The sequence below is a fragment of the Rhinopithecus roxellana genome, chromosome 14, assembly GCF_007565055.1.
Source record: "Rhinopithecus roxellana isolate Shanxi Qingling chromosome 14, ASM756505v1, whole genome shotgun sequence".
In the NCBI taxonomy this organism is placed as follows: Eukaryota; Metazoa; Chordata; class Mammalia; order Primates; family Cercopithecidae; genus Rhinopithecus; species Rhinopithecus roxellana.
In genome coordinates, this window is record NC_044562.1 from 107,644,090 (window position 1) to 107,663,806 (window position 19,717).

At 34.7% G+C, this 19,717-nt stretch overlaps 1 pseudogene across 1 annotated transcript; it reads left to right on the forward strand.

The window, feature by feature from the left end:
- Positions 1–3,319: 3,319 nt before the first annotated feature.
- On the forward strand, positions 3,320–16,712 carry LOC104658909 (annotated as a pseudogene). The gene is made up of 2 exons (XR_004053109.1): positions 3,320–3,323; positions 15,722–16,712. The product of XR_004053109.1 is annotated as a cyclin-dependent kinase 7 pseudogene (transcript).
- Positions 16,713–19,717: the final 3,005 nt, after the last annotated feature.

The following is a 19,717-nucleotide window of genomic DNA, read 5'->3' on the forward strand; positions in this document are numbered from 1 at the left end:
ACTTGAAAAGGCTAATAAAATGGGTAAATGTTTGGTAAAATGATCAAGAAAAAAAAGAGGACAGATAACAAATATAATAAATGGGAAAAAATGACATTATTATAGACCCTTCAGAAGCAAAAAATATCAAAGGAGAATATCATGAATGACTATACAGTAATAAGTTTGAAAATTTAGATGACATTGAGAAATTTCTAAAAAATCAAAACTTAACAAAACTGATACAAGAATGGAAATTAGAAATGAGTATTAATACAAAGTTTTAATATGAAATAAGAGTATAAACCGTCAATATCATTTGCTATTAAAATGCTAAATTCTGAATTCAAAAGGTAAACAAATTAACCCAAATCAAACCAAACTGACCAAACAATATCTCACCTTTCCACAAATAATACTTCCAATATACTTATTATCTTTGTTGAATTCTGTCAGACGTTTTAAGAAGACATCAATTTAGAGCAATTCTAATAGAAAATAAAAAGAAAACATTCCTCAACTTGTTTCATGAGGCAAGCATAACTTTGAAATGAAAACTTCTTAAGAATATTTTGAGTAAGAAAATTGACAAGCCAATCTTACTCATGAACATAGATAAAAATCCCTAAACAAAGTATTAGTAAACCCAGAATGGCAATACACAAAAAAGATGATACATCATGATTAAGTTAGGTTTATTCTAGGAATGCAAAATTGGTTTATCGTTTTAAAAATCAGTGGACTTAACAAATTAACAAAGAAAAATCATACAGTCATCTCAATATACATAGAAAAAGCTTAGACTAGAATTCAATTCTCATTCATGATCAAACATCTTAGCAAACTGTGAATAGAAGGAAGCTCTTAATTTAATAAGGAGTATCTACAAAAACATCCAGAAATATAATACCTAATGGGGAATGACAAAAACGTTCATCTGGATTTGAAGAATGGAACAATATGGCTGCAAATTTACTACATATTCTTCAATGTTGTCTTGAAGAGCCTAACTGATGCAATTAACCAAGACAAAGGAACTACAATAATTGGGAAGGAAAAAATACAATTGTCATTGCATTTCAGAAGATATAACTGCATAACTAAGAAATTCTCAGTCATCTATAAATAAATTATTACAATTTAAAAGTTAATTTAGCAAGATTACTGAATAAGGCCAATTAAAAACATAAAAACATATAAATCACATATCTACTACACTGAAGAGTCTGAAATAAGCTTCAGAGATAAGTGTTAGCTAACTCATCTAGCTAAATCCAAAATTTCAGACAAACTCAGAAGTGACAATCTTGAATCTGTGGGAGGAATTTACCCCAAATTTCTTTAAAATTCTCTGAAAGTTTTAAGTCTTTTTTCAGTGGAATTCTATTGGTATAGTGATAGTTATTTGAAGAAATGAGTCTATTTTTTTAATGGAATATCAGTATCTGTGTAACTTTTTCCATGATAGTAACGACCAGCAAAACCTCATGCTGGAGAAGTCATCATCAATAGTTAAATGGGATTTTGTTCTATTATATTTCCTCAGTGCTTTTTTTTCCCCCAAGTGTCAGCATCTCCTTGTGAACAGCCTCTCTTTCCAAGTCCTCCCTGTGGTGAACCCAAATGTTGTTTATCAGACAGGCATAATTCAACTCACTAAAATACATCCCTGCCAATAGGATTCGTGCTATGAACCCCAGCCCCCTCTGCCTAGTAACATATGCACTTTGTTCTCAATCTGCGTCATGAAGATCTGTAGGCAGGTGTAGGTGGTACTTAACAGATGCAAACGTTTTATTTTTCTGGCTGTTTCCTTTGTCATTTGGACACGATGGCAGAAAAACAATCATCCCTCCATTACAAAGGATTCGGACTGAGAGTCAGCTGTCATGGCTGCCCCCAACCTACTCTTCCCCAGTGTGACCTGCCAGATGATGGGAGAGAAACAAAACCACTCTGCAGCTTATTTTAGTCCAATCATTTCTTGTTGTGTTTCTATAGCTGGGCCATGCTTTCTTATCATACATACCTAACTAGCTTAAAAAGAAGATGCCTAAATGGAATCTAGACTTAAAAACACAGCACTTTAAAATGTGGTTGATATCATGTTCCTCCAACATTGAAATGTTTTAAAACTGAATTCTAGGATTCAGAAAATGTAAGTATGTTTTAATCACCTAGCAACCCTTTATAGGTTTAGTAGACATGAAAATATGAGAAGATAATGAGAATATGGTTCTAGCACTAAATTTCATTTTTTAATCTCTTTTTTTTTAACCAGGAAGAAAAGCAGGAAACTCCCTACATGTGAGTTTTTAAAAGATCCTAAATTCAGTTAAATCCTGAGATAAAAACAAAACCCCAAAATACGTAACTTATTTTATTCCCTCTTGATTTTTCTAAGTTGTTGGATCTAAAGTTAATTTCAAGGTCACTTGTTGGGTTTCCAGTTGGATATCCCAGGAATTTGTTTGTTTGTTTGTTTTTGATTTTTTGAGATGGAGTTCTGCTCTTGTCGCCCAGGCAAGTTGCACTGCAAGAGTGCAATGGCGTGATCTTGGCTCACTGCAATGTCCATTTCCCAGGTTCAAGTGATTTTCCTGCCTCAGCCTCCCAAGTAGCTGGGATTACAGGTGCCCGCCACCAGGCCTGGTTAATTTTTGTATTTTTAGTAGAGACGGGGTTTCACCATGTTGCCAGGCTGGTCTCAAACTCCTGACCTCAAACGATCCACCTGCCTCAGCCTCCCCAAGTGCTGGCTTTACAGGCGAGAGGCACTGCGCCTGGCCCCAGGAATTGTTTTTAAACTGTCGCTGATAGTAGTTCTAATAAACTTAAAAGATTTTGAAAACACAAAGATATGACTTGCTATCTGTAAACGAGATCATTTCAGAAATCAAAACTGTGACATTTGAGAAGGATCTAAACTTGGCATAGTTGTGTGTAGAAAAGGAACAGTAGATTTTTAAAGGATTATAAGCTATGTGGTTTATTAAATCACTTGTTTATTCAAAATCTTTCCACCTCTTCTAAACAATGTACATGTCTATTTCTATCTTTCTGTTTTTGCATTTGAAACTGAAAATCACTTTAGCTTCAGGAGTATTATTTGGAATTTTTGTTCAAAAATAGATTTTGGTTGTCTTTCATTTATTCAGTGGATTCGTTGTATTAAATAAGGAGGGCTATTTTTAGAAAGGAGAGGAAAAATTCACATTTAGCAATCAATTATAGTATTTTGATTGATGATGATGTAAATCCCAAGCTTTGTACTGTCAGTGGATAAGTGAGGGTGGTCACTTCTGCTAGGTCCTTGTCTTTTTGTGGTAGTGGTCTAACAATGCGTAAGTATTGTCAACATTACCATAGGAGCCCCCCTTAACGTCTTTTCAAAAGGCCAAGACATTACTTGAAACATCTGCATTTGTTAACATTAAATCAAGCTCCTTTATCATTGTTAAAAATTACTTAGGGCTTTCTTACTCACATTTCCTTCTTTGTTTCCACTGTGCAGGCATAGAATATTGATAGTACAAAATGTGTTAGAATGCTCAAACATAGGGTTTTTGGTGATATTTTAATAATAAACCTGTTTTTGCAGCATAGCCTATCATGGATTTTTTTTTTCAAGACAAATTTTAGAATCATTCATGATCCACTATGAATTCATTCTGAATGTTCAGAATTTTTAAAGCCCTTTGGCAAACAGTCATCTGCTTCTTGCCCAGAACATATGACGATTTCGCCAGGAGATTACACTCATACATGACAAACTCTGTTTAGGGCCTGCTCACATTCAAAGACAGAGCAATGAGCTCTGAGCTCTGCCTGATTCCTTTTACTTTCTGACACTGGGGGAACAACCCACTTAGCCACTTATATTGGAGCTCTCAAGGCAGAAGGCAGCCATCTTGGGCAAAATTGCATCAACTTGCTCTGAGCCCAGCTATTGTAAGTAGTGATCATTTGGCTTAAGGGGACTTAATGCTTTCTAACCACACCAACTGGTGTAAGGACAAGCTGACCTCACAACTGAATGGTCTCCTTACCCTGCCCATCTCTCACACTGCACTCATATTGCTGCCCTCAAAATTTTGCAAGCAGGAAGTAGAAGTCAATCTCTTTGTTCATATGCTCTCAATCTCCCTAAGACACATTACAAACTGTCCAAACATCTAATCACCTCACTCACTTCTGGTTCTCCAAGATTGTCAGAGCTTAGCAAATATTCATGTGGAAAGTTAAATGCGTCTGACTGGCAAGCATGCCAATCTTTCTTTGCTTGTGAGTGGGGAGCAGTTCCTTTCTCTTCTTTACAGGTTGGGGAAAGGAAATGAATTGACACAGCACTGTCTATCTTGATGATCTGTTTCAATCTCCCTTTCTAATTTATTATCAATTCTCCTATAGGCAGGAAATGGTTCAGTGTGATGAAATCACTAGATAGTTTCTATAATCTTAATTAAGTCTAGCATAGGTGTATCTAGTTTTTCTTGTTTGTTTATTTTCAGAAAGTGAATGTATTTATTACCTACTGTTTTCATTATTGAAACTTCAGCAAAATTTCCAAGACAATAGGAAAAGACTCCTTCAACATCCTGTTGCTTTATCTTATGGAGTAGTTAGCAGATTGTTAAAAATTGTGGCTGGCAATTTTCATGATTTTGAAAAAGTTAAACAATCTTATTAAGTAATCACTAACTTTCTATTCATGTTTCTGATTGCATTTCTGCACATTTAATCCTGAGGTGGTTAAATACATGTGAAAAGGAAAAAAGTCATGAAATAATGTTTTCCATTTTCCCATTTCACATGCCTTTCACTTTGACAGAAGATATAGGATAACTTGCCTCCTATTGATGCAAACTATCAATAAGTGTTGAACTTGCTGTAATGCACAACGACCTTGAGATTGGGAGTCTAAATATTCTCTCAATACAGGGTGAATGGTAGATATATGGGTTCCTGTGACTAGATATGTGTGTGTGTGTATGTGTGTGTGTGTGTGTGTGTGTGTGTTTCCTGGAGCTGTAGCAAGAGATTTCTACCAGATGTAACCCATGGAGTAAAAAATGGGAATAGTAGCCAAACCAGGTTCACCGGCAAAACTGAAGCTCAAATACCATAAGCAGAAATAAAGTCAGGAGTCACAGATCTAGAAGACTGAGCCTTAGTAGAAATAAAATGAGGGAATAGGTTGGGAATAAGTAAGAGGAGGTTCACAATAAAAGCTATAAACCCTGGTGGATACCTAAGTCTTGCTTTAAGGATCTATGGTATATGTATGCACTTGAGTTGGCCTAATTTAAAGAGCCAGAGCTAGCCACGATGAAAATAGCTATATTTTTCTTATTTAAAAGTCATTTTTTGGTGGAAACCAAAAATGCCTGTGAGAATGAAACTTCAAAACTGCTTGCATTTCTCTAAGGCCATTAGACTATATATTAAATTCCTGGCAAGTTCTTATTTCTTATTTATGGTAACACAAGTCAATCTATTTTAAACATATGATGCTCTCTGGGAAAACAACAATAACATATACAATATGGCGAACCTCAATGGGTCCAGAAGGCAGATTTTAGTCTGTGGTGTGAAACCAAATTGTGAACCAGGGAGTAAATGAAAAAGTCCTCTAAATGATAAATGACAGTCCAGAGCTTACTCCAGAGAAGAGGTTGGCACGCTTTCAAAACCTTACCCAGACAATTGTACATAGAGTAAGGAAGCAGATGAGAAGCAGTAATATAATGACAATGGTGAGAAATAACAGCCAATTTAGAGGAAGGACAAAGGACTCTTTATGCAAAAGAGAAGCATATTAGGGGCAATTTATTAGAGGAAAGGGCTCTATATGTCTTCTGAGTTATTAGGGAATTATTTCATTATAAACAGTTCACTAATTTATAATAAAAAAAAACTCAGGTTGTCATTACAGCCTAAATAATTAATGGTCAAATAATTTTCTTAAAAATATGGTTTTCAAAAGTGACATTGTTGCCTAGGCATGGTGGCTCATGTCTGTAATCCCAGCACTTTGGGAAGCCGAGGCAGGTGGGTCGTTTGAGCCCAGGAGTCTGAGACCAGCCTGAATAATATGGCAAAATCCCTTCTCTACAAAAAGTACAAAGAAATTAGCTGAGTGTGGTTGCACACATCTGTAGTCCCAGCTACTCGGGAGGCTGAGGTGGGAGAATCACCTGAGCCTGCAAAATCGAGGTTGCAGTGAGCCATGATCATGCTGCTCTACTCATGCCTGGGAGAGGGGCATGAGACCCTGTCTCCAAAAAAGCAAAACAAAAACAAAAAAATTGACATTGTTAAAAGAGAAAAAAAAAACCATACTAAACAGTTGATTTTCCTGATAATGTTAGAGATATTAGATTTTGCTCTTTGTATTCAGGATAATACATTTGAGTTATCTTTGAAGGCTTGATTGAAAAATCTCAAAAAAAAAAAAAACCCCACCCAAAATTAACATTGTTAAAAGAGAAAAAAACCTATACTAAACAGTTGATTTTCCTGATAATGTTAGAGATATTAGATTTTGCTCTTTGTATTCAAGATAATACATTTGAGTCTTTGAAGGCTTCGTTGAAAAATGACTAGTGTACTACCAACGAGCAAAGTTGTCAATGACTTTTCTCATTGGAACTTTTCTGCTTCACCTTTACAAAGGAAGATGGCTGCTGAGTGGCCACGTTTAGAGTGGTAGACAAAGAGAGGGTAGGATATGGGGTATTTATTCACAGGAAGCCTGCAGAGTTAAATATCTCTGGTCTACAGAAACTTTAGGACCAAATTTCCCATTACCAGTCAATGAGTGGTGCTTGTTGGATTTGTGATGTGTGTCTTCATCTTTATTTGCTGCCAACATTATCAAGGTCAAAGTTGAGAGATTATTTTAGATAAGGGGAATGGAGCCAGAATTGAGATTACCTCAGGAGTTAGTTCTCCCTAGAGGAGTAGCTAATCTGGGGACCCTCTGTGGTGATTGTTGGTGCTTCTCACCACAAGAGGTTCTTATCTCAGGATTCTGAAAAGAAAGAGTAGTAGAAACCATTATTTTCATTGTCTTCTTTTTGCCGTGACTGCAAGGGAATTCACAGCCCTTCTGCCCTTCCACCATGGAATAATGCAGCAAGAAGATCCTCACCAGATGACCCCTTGATCATGGATTTCCCAACTTCCAGAACCATGAGCCAAATAAACTTCTACTGTTTATAAATTACCCAGTCTGTGGCATTCTGTTTAGTGACAATAAATCAGACTAAGATAGCTGGGTGGAATTATTCTCCTATGATTTGAAGAAGGCAGTGTTTCTCAGTATTTTTATTGCTTCTTTGGTTTAGGGGATTTTCAAACTGATTATTTTAATTAAGATACAGAGTATCCATTGTAAAATGTAAGTTATTTATACAATAAAATTGGGGCAGGTTTAAAGGAGGACAAATTATTCTGTCATTTTTGCTTAATGCTTTTAGGAATTCCTTTTTCCTCATTCTTCCAAGAATCTCATTCTTGTCATTTGCATTATTTTGATTATTATTCTTTGGGTATCTCAATTCTCTTTTTATGACAATAGTAAAGTAGTAATAGTTTCAATATAAATTTCTTTGCTGTTTAAAAATATGCAAAACACAAGGGAACCAAGACCGCTTGGCATCTCATTGTACCCCTTCAACCCTTGCTCCTAACTAAACCATACCAATATGTACTTGTTTATCACTAGAAATGATAATATCAAATAATCTAAGAAGTAATTTTTCTCATGAGATGTATTTATAGGTATTTTCAATAGCTTAGCTTTAAATTTAAGAAGCAGAGAAGGACAATTATAATCTGCAATTTGGGCGAGGAGCAGGGAAGAATTGATAGACATTTGTTGACTGGGTACAGGCAGTACTAGCTATGTCTCCAGTCAAGAAGTTGCATAACTTAATGGTCATGCTTTGATGTTTGCCGAAATTCTTTAAACCTTGTATACTGAAAGATTAAATGAGATAAAACACACATTCGTGGAAATGAACTAGAGATAGCCTGAGTGGTGATTCCTCCTCTGTATTCACAACCTCACAGGTGTCGAGCTTTTGTATTTAAGCCAAATTAGTGCTCTTCCTCTTTCCTGCTTCAGAATGAGCTGCTTCTCAAAAGGCTCTTATGTCTTTCTTGTAAAGAGACTTTTGTTAAGTGTACCAAAAAAAAGAGTTTATCAGTTCTTGAGTCATCTCCAGTCTTGATAAACCTGAGTCATAGAGTGAACATAGTGTAGTATAGAATGATGTATTAGGCTGTTCTTGCTTTGGTATAAAGAAGTATCTGAGATTGGGTAATTTATAAACAAAAGAGGTTTCATTGGCTCACGATTCTGCAGGCTGTGTAAGAAGCATGGTCCTGGGCATCTGTTCGGCTTCCGATGAAGCCTCAGGAAACTTGCAATCATGGTAGAAGGCAAAGAAGACCAGGAATATCACATGTTGAGAGCAGGAGCAAGTAAAAGAGAGTGGTGAGGAAGGTACCACACACTTTTAAAGGACCAGATCTCACGAGAACTCACTATCATGAAGATTGCACCAGGCTGCGAAGGATCCGTGCCCCCATGATCCAAACACCTCCTACCAGGCCCCACCTCCAGCTTTTGGGATTACAATTTAACATGAGATTTGAATGATGACAGATATCCAAACTATGTCAGATGGGAATTAAGCTATAAATGTATCTCCTCTCTGATTCATTAAAACTCTGAATATACTTTTTGCTAAATTGCTTTGGAAACTTGGTATATGTTTTTACTGTTAATATTTCAGATGTATTTTTCTTGTACATATCATCTGCTACAAATTGGTAAAAAGCATTTTGAAGATCCTTAGGGTTTTTTTTTTTTTTTTTTTTTTTTTTTGAGACAGTCTTGTTTTGTCACCCAGGCTGGAGTACAGGTGTGCAATAGGCTCACTGCAACCTCTGCCTCCCAGTTCAAGCGACCCTCTCATCTTAGCCTCCCAAGTAGCTGAGACCACAGTCATGTGCCATCACACCTGGCTAATTTTTGTATTTTTGGTAGTGATGGGTTTCATCATGTTGGACCAGCTGGTTTTGAACTCCTGACCTCAAGTGATCCATCTGCCTCAGACTCTCAAAGTGCTGGGATTACAGGCATGAGCCATGATGCCCAGGCTGAAAATTCTTAGATTAGGTCTATGCTGTCCACACAGCTTATTAGGGGGAGGAATGTGTAGGATCATCCACATCTTGGAGCTTTGTAAAAATGTCCTGGATGTCATGATATACAGGATTTCTTCCTCTATAATAATATTGTAAATGTGGTTATGGAAGCAAAGGTAGTGGTTATAATAGAGAAGACTATGAGTTTGAATATGTGTGAGTGTGTGTGCACTCACATACCCTTGGACAGAGTAGTGGCTAAACAGAGAACTACAGAGTATTGATGAGTTGAGCTTTTAGCACTTACTCATCAATACTGTGTATTTATAAAACATATTTTGAAGAAATGTTCATTTTTTTTTTAATTACCAGGAAAATAAATACCAAATCTTTGGCAAAGTCAAATCATATTATGTATTTTTCATTTATACAGGAGTTACCAGATCCATAATGCTATTGTAGAAGTTTAAATTAGATAGGACTTACTTTATAAAAGCCATTTATTTTTTGGTTTTTGGTGTACTGTTTTTTAAAGGATATTTGTAAAATATATTTATAAATTAACCTCATTTAAAATTAAAATTATTATATATGTGTGTGCATATATCATATCATTCTTTGAATATAGTGCAAAAACTGGATAATAGTACAATTTGCCTTTTTATGCATTGCACAGTAAGTGAAAAAGTTCTTTTTTTTTTTTGAGACGGAGTCTCGCTCTGTCGCCCAGGCTGGAGTGCAGTGGCCGGATCTCAGCTCACTGCAAGCTCCGCCTCCCGGATTCACGCCATTCTCCTGCCTCAGCCTCCCGAGTAGCTGGGACTACAGGCGCCCGCCACCTCGCCGGGCTAGATTTTTGTATTTTTTAGTAGAGACGGGGTTTCACCGGATTAGCCAGGATGGTCTCGATTTCCTGACCTTGTGATCCGCCCGTCTCGGCCTCCCAAAGTGCTGGGATTACAGGCTTGAGCCACCGCGCCCGGTGGAAAAAGTTATTATGAAAAAGCACAATGAATGAAAATAAAAGCAAGATTCAGTAATTTGCAGAGAGGTTATGTTTCATTAATATCTGCCTCATATAAGCAGTCAGCATGTAAAAATGATGGCAAAATCTGACCAGGAGTTTAAAATTACAAATTATACATAGAATGTGCGCCAAATTAGTTAGATAATTAATTGAGAAGCATAAATTTAAAAAATCTAATTGATGTTGTACATGTGATAATCAGAGTCATTCTTCTACAATTGTTAAATATAATTTGTCTCATAATGCTACCCTTTGGTAAATTGTTTTAAGTGTATGATATATGTAGCTTATTAACAGTTTCATTAATTGCTATTAGAGGAAAGAAGCTATGAAAGCTGGTACACATAGGAACAAATGTTGAGGCAGATGGTTGAAATTAGTGAAACATGATCAGTTGCTGAACCAGTTTACTTAATTAGCTTTCTGCATCAGAATAGTTAAAATAAATTTGTCATATTGTCTTCAGGAAATTGAAATTCAGGAGATGATCATCACATATATTTTTAAAAATTAACACGACAAAGAGCAAAGAACTGTGGGCTCTGACCCATGACCATTAGTTTATTCTGTACTGAGAGTCTGCTGAACTGTTTAGAATGGAAGGGGAATTTTACTGTTAGGGAATAGCCAACTGCACTGACATCTTTTTACTGTTTGTAGCAGGGAAAACAGAGGGAGAAGAGCAAGTGGAAATTGGCCACTGCCCACAAAATTAACTTGATGCTGTTACTTCTTAGTTAATAATTTTCAGAGGAGTCGAAATGGATCTTTGAAATAACGGTTTCATACAACAGTTTCCTTTTCAGCAAGGTTCCAGAAAATTTGAAGAAATCAAAATTGTAATAGTTTTCATGCTAAGGCATTTTTGGCCATATTGCTGTGTATAGCGGGGGTGGGAACTCAATTTTTAAGGTACTTGTCTTGGTTAATTCCTATAGATTTCAGTTTGGCATCCACAGCAATAGCATGAACAACAAATAGTCAAAAATGGGGGAGATTTTGATAGAAATATGGTTTATATGTTGGAGAAACTCTGATGACATTTGGAATTGTTTAATGGAATGCTCTAAATTGTTAATGGAATGCTCAGCTATTACATGATTTATACCTGCCGAGGTTTGTATAGGCCTGGAACAATTTGCTATCCCTTCTCACAGGAATGTTTTTATATATTTGCCTTTTAGGACACATTTTTCAACCTTGTAACAGAAGTACAGAACTTAGCTATCAGTATGGAAAGTTTCCAATGATACTGTCTTCATCTGTTTTTTCAAACATATTACAAGTGAGGTTTAGGTGATCATGTTTAACTACATGAATGTAAATAACTATAAACATGCATGATCTGTTATTGACACACCTACACTTTCCCCTTTGAGGTGTATAATGGGGTTCTTTCTGCTAGTTTTAGTGTATAAATTATTTCATCCAGAAACTATGGAGCTGTGGCCACTAGTGGTTTGGCCTTTGTCACCTTTTCTGTCTTTACCATCACTCTTGGCCTTGATTAAAAAGGTGGGAGTAAGATCATTTTGTTGATAATACATTTATAGGCACTGTGTCAAGAGGGTTTGAACATTTCAAGGTCCCACAGATGTATTTATGTTCTAAACTTTAAAAAAGTTATTTGTTAATATGAAATTAAAAAATGAAAAATTGAAATTAAGAAATATTCAGATCTCCATTACATAATTTTCAAAAATATAAATTGTTATTTTAGTAAACTCTTATATAGTAATACATAAGTAATATTTATTGTGGGAAGAGGGTCTGTTTTTATGTTTACTATGAGGGAAACATTAATATAAAAATGTAGTCAATCCCTGTCAAGCTACATTTCTATGTCCATGCTTTTATTCAGCAAAGAAAACAATGCATATCTTTACAGCTTGCTTAAGGCCATCACATTTTAGTTCTCTAAACTCTTCATAAAAGAAAAGATTTAGTTAAGCATGATGTTAGCTTGTTAGAATTTAGGAATGAAATTCTATGGCTTCATTCAGAGAAGCCAAGCATGATCATTCAAAAAATAAAAAGGTCAATTTTATTCTTAAAAGTAATAACAGGAATAAGGTAAAAATGCCATTATAAATGTTTTACATGTGAAAAATATAGAAATAAAAGTATATCATAAACTGAGTAATGAGGCAAGTGGTACTACTGTTTTAAATAGCTAAAATAAAATTATTATTAATTTATTCTCACCAAACTGTTAGTGTTATTTATATACATCACAACCTATCTCATGCACTAGATTTGTAATGCATTAAGATTAGAGACATTGCATCGCTAACTCATTTTTTCAGTTATTGAAAAAAATCAAACAAACTCACAGGTGCTCAATGAACATGACTTGATTCAAAATTTTTTTACCCTGAATGTTAAGACTATTTGGGAAAGCTGCTTCTACTTTGGATATAAAAAGCTCCTACTCTAACAATAAAAATAATTAATCTACAAAAGTTTGTCTTGTTTGTACTCATCAGATAGTTGAAGTTTCAAAGCTACTAAGATCACTGAATTTCAGAGGATGTCAAGACCCTCCAGGAGAGGTGGACCACATTAAATTTATCTTTGGCAGAATAAAGTAGAAAGAGATGGAAGCTATACAATCAGATAAAAAGAAAACAACTGTGTGATGGTTAATTTTATGTGCCAAATTAATAAGGCCAATGAGTGCCCAGATATTTGGTTAAACATTATTCTGAGTCTGTGAGAGTGTTTCTGGATGATATTAATGTTTGAATCAGTAGACTGAGTAAAACATATTGCTCTTCTCAGTGAAGGTGGGTCTCATGCAATCTGTGAAGACCTGGCCAGTGTGGTGGCTCACATCTGTAATCACAGCACTTTGGGAGGCAGAGGCAGGTGGATTACTTGAGGTCAGGCATTTGAGACCAGCCTGGCCAACATGGTGAAACCTTGTCTCCATTAAAACAACAACAACAATAAACCACAAAAAATAATCTGTGAATGCCTAAATAGAGTAAAGTGCTAAGAAGGAATTATTTCTATCTGTCTAAATGCCTCCAAACTGGAACAGCAGACTTTTCTTGCCTTCAGATGCAGACTGAAATTGGAACTGATATGATTGGTTCTCCTGCATCTCAGGCTTTCAGACTCAGACTGGATCTATACCATTGGCTGCCCTTGGTGTGGACTTCTCAGTGCCCATAATCACATAAGCCAATTCCTTATAATAAATCATTTTATATACATCCTCTTGGTCCTCTTTTTTTGGAGAATCCTGACTAATGCAAATTGAATATTTAAAAAATACTTAAAGGCCCAATAGGCCAGCATGATAGTTGAGAACCCATGGAAACCCCATACAAAGGAGAATCTGCAAGCACTCACCAATGCTTGTTCATGGGCCCTAACCAGGTACTCCTGAGCAGGACTGCAAGCATGACAAATTCTTTGGTGATGCAGGAATGTAGATATGATTGGTTGCTGTTGAGGGAAAGGTGCAATGTCTAACCCTGTTCTGAATCTTTTCCTCACATGAAAATAAAGGTGTTGCCACTAAGAGAGAAGCAGGCAACCTCCATACACCCCTGATACCAGTTTGGCTGCCATTGGAGTAGCAGGAGATGAGAAATGCTGTATTTCACTAAGAATAGAATAGAAAAGTTAAGTACATGATCTTACACTGATGAAAAAGCAAGGTAGATCTTGGCTATCATGATGAGAGAGGAAGGAAGGATGAGAAGGCTAAAATAAGAAACTAGAAATCCCCTGGCACCTGCAAAAGCCTTGTACGTAGAAACAAGCTAATGCAGGCAGTATATTCTCTGGGAAAGGGGAAAGATACTGAATGGGGACCCACTCTGTGGCATGGGGATGCAAGGTCTGCTAAAAGGTGAAGATGGAGCAAAATACTGTTAAAACCCTCCAGCACCCTAGGTGCCTCCACCTAAGCACAAGGTAGTAGTAGTCTATGACTGGAGGAATTTGAAGTCTATGGTTAATCAGAGGTAATTAGAACAACAACCACAATCAACTGAGTTCAACTACTACTTAGACTGACCTAACCTTCATATTAACGAACTGCCATAAGAAGTGTGCCCATTTCCTGTTGCAAATTTACCTCACTCTCAATTTTTCTTTAGCCATGATGTCTACATTCAGTGTGTTATTATATGATACACACAAACAATAACAATGACTATGACAAATTACCCATTATCAAGAGATAAAGGAGTCAACAGAATCAAACCAAGATGTGATGAGATCATGGTACTTTAGATGAAGTATTTCAAAACAACTATGTTAAATATGTTAAAGAGTGTAGTAAAAAAGGTTAACACATGTATGAACAAATGAGAAATTTCAGCAGGTATATAGAAATTTAAAAAGAAATCAAGTGAGAATTCTAGAATTTTTTTAAAAACATGCTAAACAGAGAAGAAGAATTTATTTGATAAATTTTTTGCTGAATGACTTATCAACAGTCTGGATATAGCAGTGAAAGGAATTGTTGAACTTTAAGTTAGACCAATGCAAATTATCCAAACTAAAAAAGAAAAAAAAATGAAGAAACAATAATAGCAAGAGAATAGAATATTCAGTAGCCATAGAATAATATCAAATAATCTAACATACATATAATTGAGGTTTTATGAGGAGAAGAAAGAGACTATGGCACAGAATATATTCAAAAAGATAATAGTAAATAATATTCCAAAATGAATGAAAGAGAGCAAACAGCAGATTTAAAAAGCCAGGGTTTAAAGCAGAAGAAATAATTAAAAAAAATACTTGGGCACATCAAAGCTAAACTTCTGAAAACCAAATATGAAGATAAAATCTTAAAAGCATCCAAAGGAAAAAAAAAAAAAAAACACGATTACATATAGAAAACCAAAGAAAAGAATGTCAGCAATCTTCTTGTAAGAGACTAAATAAGGCAGAAAGCAATAAATCAATATCTTTGAAGTACAAGAAAAAAAACTGTTAACTCGCTCAAAATTTTATACCTTACAAAACTATCTTTTAGCAATGAAAATAAAATAGAATACTTTTTAAGTAGACAAAAGATGAGAAAATTCATTGGCAGTGAAGTTTTGTACTATAAGAAATGATAAAGTTTTATAGGCAGAAGGATTGTGATACATGATAAATATCTGGATCTATACAAAATATTGATAAAATGTTCTAAATAGTAAAGATGTGAGAATATAAAAATTCATTTAAAAATACTTCTGAAAGATAATTGAGTGAAGAAAAATAGTAACAGTACAGTGGGGAGACTGTAACATAATTAGGAGTAGAACATAACAAAATAATAGCACAAAGAATTAGTGGAAGGAAGTGATGTGTGGCTGTTAAAACATATTGAAATGATATATTCCTAAAATTTAGACTGTAAGAACTTAAACATGTATATGGTAAATCCTAGAAAAATAGTAAAAACAATTCAGAAAGCTCTGTCTTGTAGGCCAATAGTGATGATAGAATTGAATAATTAAAATGCTCACTTAACACAAAAGGATAGTAGAAAAAGGAAGAGAAAAAGAATATATAGATACTAATGCGATGGAGCCTGGTGGACAGAAGTGGCTGTTGGAGGCTTTAAGTTTGCCATAGTTTACAAGGCCAGAGATAAGAATACCAACCAAATTGTCGCCATTAATAAAATCAGACTTGGACATAGATCAGAAGCTAAAGATGGTATAAGCGGAACAGCCTTAAGAGAGATACAATTATTACAGGAGCTAAGTCATCCAAATATAATTGGTCTCCTTGATGCTTTTGGACATAAATCTAATATTAGCCTTGTCTTTGGTTTTATGGAAACTGTTCTAGAGGTTATAATAAAGGATAATAGTCTTGTGCTGACACCATCACACATCAAAGCCTGCATGTTGATGACTCTTCAAGGATTAGAATATTTACATCAACATTGGATCCTACATAGGGATCTAAAACCAAACAACTTGTTGCTAGATGAAAATGGAGTTCTAAAACTGGCAGATTTTGGCCTGGCCAAATCATTTGGGAGCCCCAGGAGAGCTTATACACATCAGGTTGTAACCAGGTGGTATTGGGCCCCTGAGTTACTATTTGGAGCTAGGATGTATGGTGTGAGTGTGGACATGTGGGCTGTTGGCTGTATATTGGCAGAGTTACTTCTAAGGGTTCCTTTTTTTGTCAGGAGATTCAGACCTTGATCAGCTAACAAGAATATTTGGGTACACCAACTGAGGAACAGTGGCCGGACATGTGTAGTCTTCCAGATTATGCGACATTTAAGAGTTTCCCTGGAATCCCATTGCATCACATCTTCAGTGCAGCAGGAGACGACTTACTAGATCTCATACAGGGCTTATTCTTATTTGATCCATGTGCTTGAATTACGGCCACACAGCCACTGGAAATGAAGTATTTCAGTAATCGGCCAGGGCCAACACCTGGATGTCAGCTACCAAGACCCAACTGTCCAGTGGAAACCTTAAAGGAGCAATCAAATCTGGCTTTGGCAACAAAAAGGAAAAGAACAGAGACCTTGGAACAGGGAGGATTGCCCAAGAAACTAATTTTTTAAAGAGAACACTGGACAACATTTTACTACTGAAGGAAATAGTCAAAAAGGCAAATAATGGAAAAATAGTAAACATTGAGTAAATGCTGTAGAAGTGAATTTGTAAATATTCTACACATGTAAAATATATAAAACTATGGGTTATTTTTATTAAATGTATTTTAAAATAAAAAAAGAATATATATCACACATTTGTAAAAACAAATTGGTAAATTTAAAGCCAATCATATTGGTAACTATATTAAATGTAAATTGTGTAAATTTGTCAGTTAAGAGCTAGCTATTGCCAAACTGAATTAACAAGAGCAAGACAAGTATATTCTATCTACAAGAATCTCACTTTAAATATATAGCTATAGATACATTCAAAATTAAAGGATGGAGAAAGGTATACCATGTAAACACTTGTCAAAAGAAGCTGAAGTAGGTATATTAGCATTACATAAAGTAGACTTGAGAACAGGAAAGATTACAAGAGACATAAAGGGATATTACATAGTAATAAAGGGATAATTTAATCTAGGAAAAATAGCAATTCTATATGTATATTCTTCTAATGTTAGAGTTTCAAAATATATAAATAACTGATAGAACTGAAAGGATAAAGGGACAAATCCACAATTATAGTTGGAAAACTCAAAATTCCTGTTTTTATAAATAATACATGTGGACAAAAAATCAGTTAGAAGACTTAGAATGTACTGTCAACCATTTTTACTTCATTTACTTCATTGGTAAAATATTAGAATATTTTCCGTAGACTATTTTCCAACAAACAATAGGAAAAATTCTTTAAAGTTTACATGGAACTACTTAGTGTAGTTAACATTAAGATAGAGTATTTTCTGTGCCATTAATAATGCTTCAAATATTAAAAATTGAAATCGCCAGGTGCAGTGGCTCATGCCTGTAATCCCAGCACCTTGGGAGGCTGAGGCAGGCAGATCATGAGGTCAGGCATTCAAAACCAGCCTGGCCAACATGATGAAACCCCATCTCTACTAAAAATACAAAAGTTACTCAGGCGTGGTGGTGAGCACCTGTAGTCTCAGCTACTTGGAAGGCTGAGGCAGGAGAATCGCTTGAACCTGGGAGGCGGAACTTGCTGTGAGCCCAGATTTGGCCACTGCACTCCAGCCTGGGTGACAGAGTGAGACTCTGTCTCAACAACAGCAACACAAAATTAAAATCATACAAAATACATATTCAGACCAAAATAAAATCAAACTAGAATTTGATATCAGAAAGATACCTGGAAAATCCCTAAATATTTGGAAATTAAACAAAATATTAAACATTGCATAGGTCAAAAAAATCACAGAAAAATTAAAAAATATTTTGAATGGAATGAAAATAAAGCATATTAAATTTGGGGTAACATAACCAAAGAGCTGCTTAATTGCAAATGTATAAGATCAAATGCTTATATTAGAAAATATTTTAAAAGGGCTAAAACTAATAATCTAACCTCCATTTAAGACTCTGTAAAGACAAGGGTAAATTAAAACTAAACAAACAGAAGGAATAAAACCAATAGGAAAAAAATAATAAAACTACAAGCTGCTTGTCTGAAAAGATTATTAACATTGGTAAGCTTTTAGACAGACTAAGTAAAAAAGAGAAAAGATAGAAATGGCCAATATCAGAAATAAAAGAGGTTTCATTACTACAGAACCTATGGACATTAAAAAGGTAAAGAGGAAATATAAACAAGTTTGTGGTCATAAATTCAATGTTAGATAAAAGAGAAAAAAGTTCTTAAAAGTTAGAAGCTTCCAAATATCACTCAAGAAGAAATAGATAACCTTAATATTTCTGTGTCTATAAAAGACATAGAACTTAAAAAACCTTTCAACAAAGTTCTGGGCCCACACGACTTGACAGGTAAATTCTACTAAACATTTAAGGAAGAAATAACACAAAATTTATGCAAACTCTTCCAGAAAAACAAGAGCAAATAAACTTCCCAATTCATTTTATCAAGTTAATATTATCTGATATCCTGATACAAAAATTATACAAATACATTATAGGATAAGAAGACCACAGAACAGTATCTCTCATAAATATAGAAAAAAATGCTTAATAAGGTATTAGTCAAATCTTGTGATATAAAAAAGAGTAGTACATAATTATCAATCTAGGTGTACCCCAAGAATGCAAGGTTGGTTGAACCTTTAAATAGCAGATGGCATAATTTACTATATTAAAAAACTAAAAATAGTAATAACATTATGCTAATGGAAATAGAGATAGTATCATATTAATGGATGCAGAAAAGGATATAAAGTCAATCTATAAAAATTAGCTATATTTCTATAATAATAGCAACTAACCATTGAAAATTGATATAAGAAAAATGCCATTCATAATAACATAAAAACCCATCACATAATTAAGAGTAAAATTATATATATATTCATATACATATATGTGTGTGTATATATATACACACATATTTATGTATATATAGAAAGAGATAAATGCAAGGCTATTATACTAAAAATCACAAACATTATGCAGCAAAATAAAGACATAAATCACCGGAGAGAAATATTGTTGTTATGGATCAGAAGATTCAATATTGATATAATCCCAATTATCTCCTAATCCATCAAACTTCAATTGGGCATTTTCTTGGTAGAAGTTGACAAGATGATTCCAAAATTAACATGAAAATTAAAGGACCTAGATTAACCCAAATAATTTTAAATACACAAAAATTTAGAGGTCGCACACTATCTGATTTCAAAACTTGCTGTAAAGTTAACCTAAATGACACAGGGTAGTGTTTATTTAAGGATAAATGTATTGAGCAATGGAATAGAATTGAAGCCAGAAGTAGATCCACACATATATGGTTAACTGATTCTTTATAAAGCTGCCAAAGTAATTTATTGGAAAATGAGTAGTTTTTTTTTAACACATAGGATTGAAATAACTGGAATCTAGATGTTACATAATGAAATTCAACACCTATCTCACACCATATTAAGAAAATGAGATTG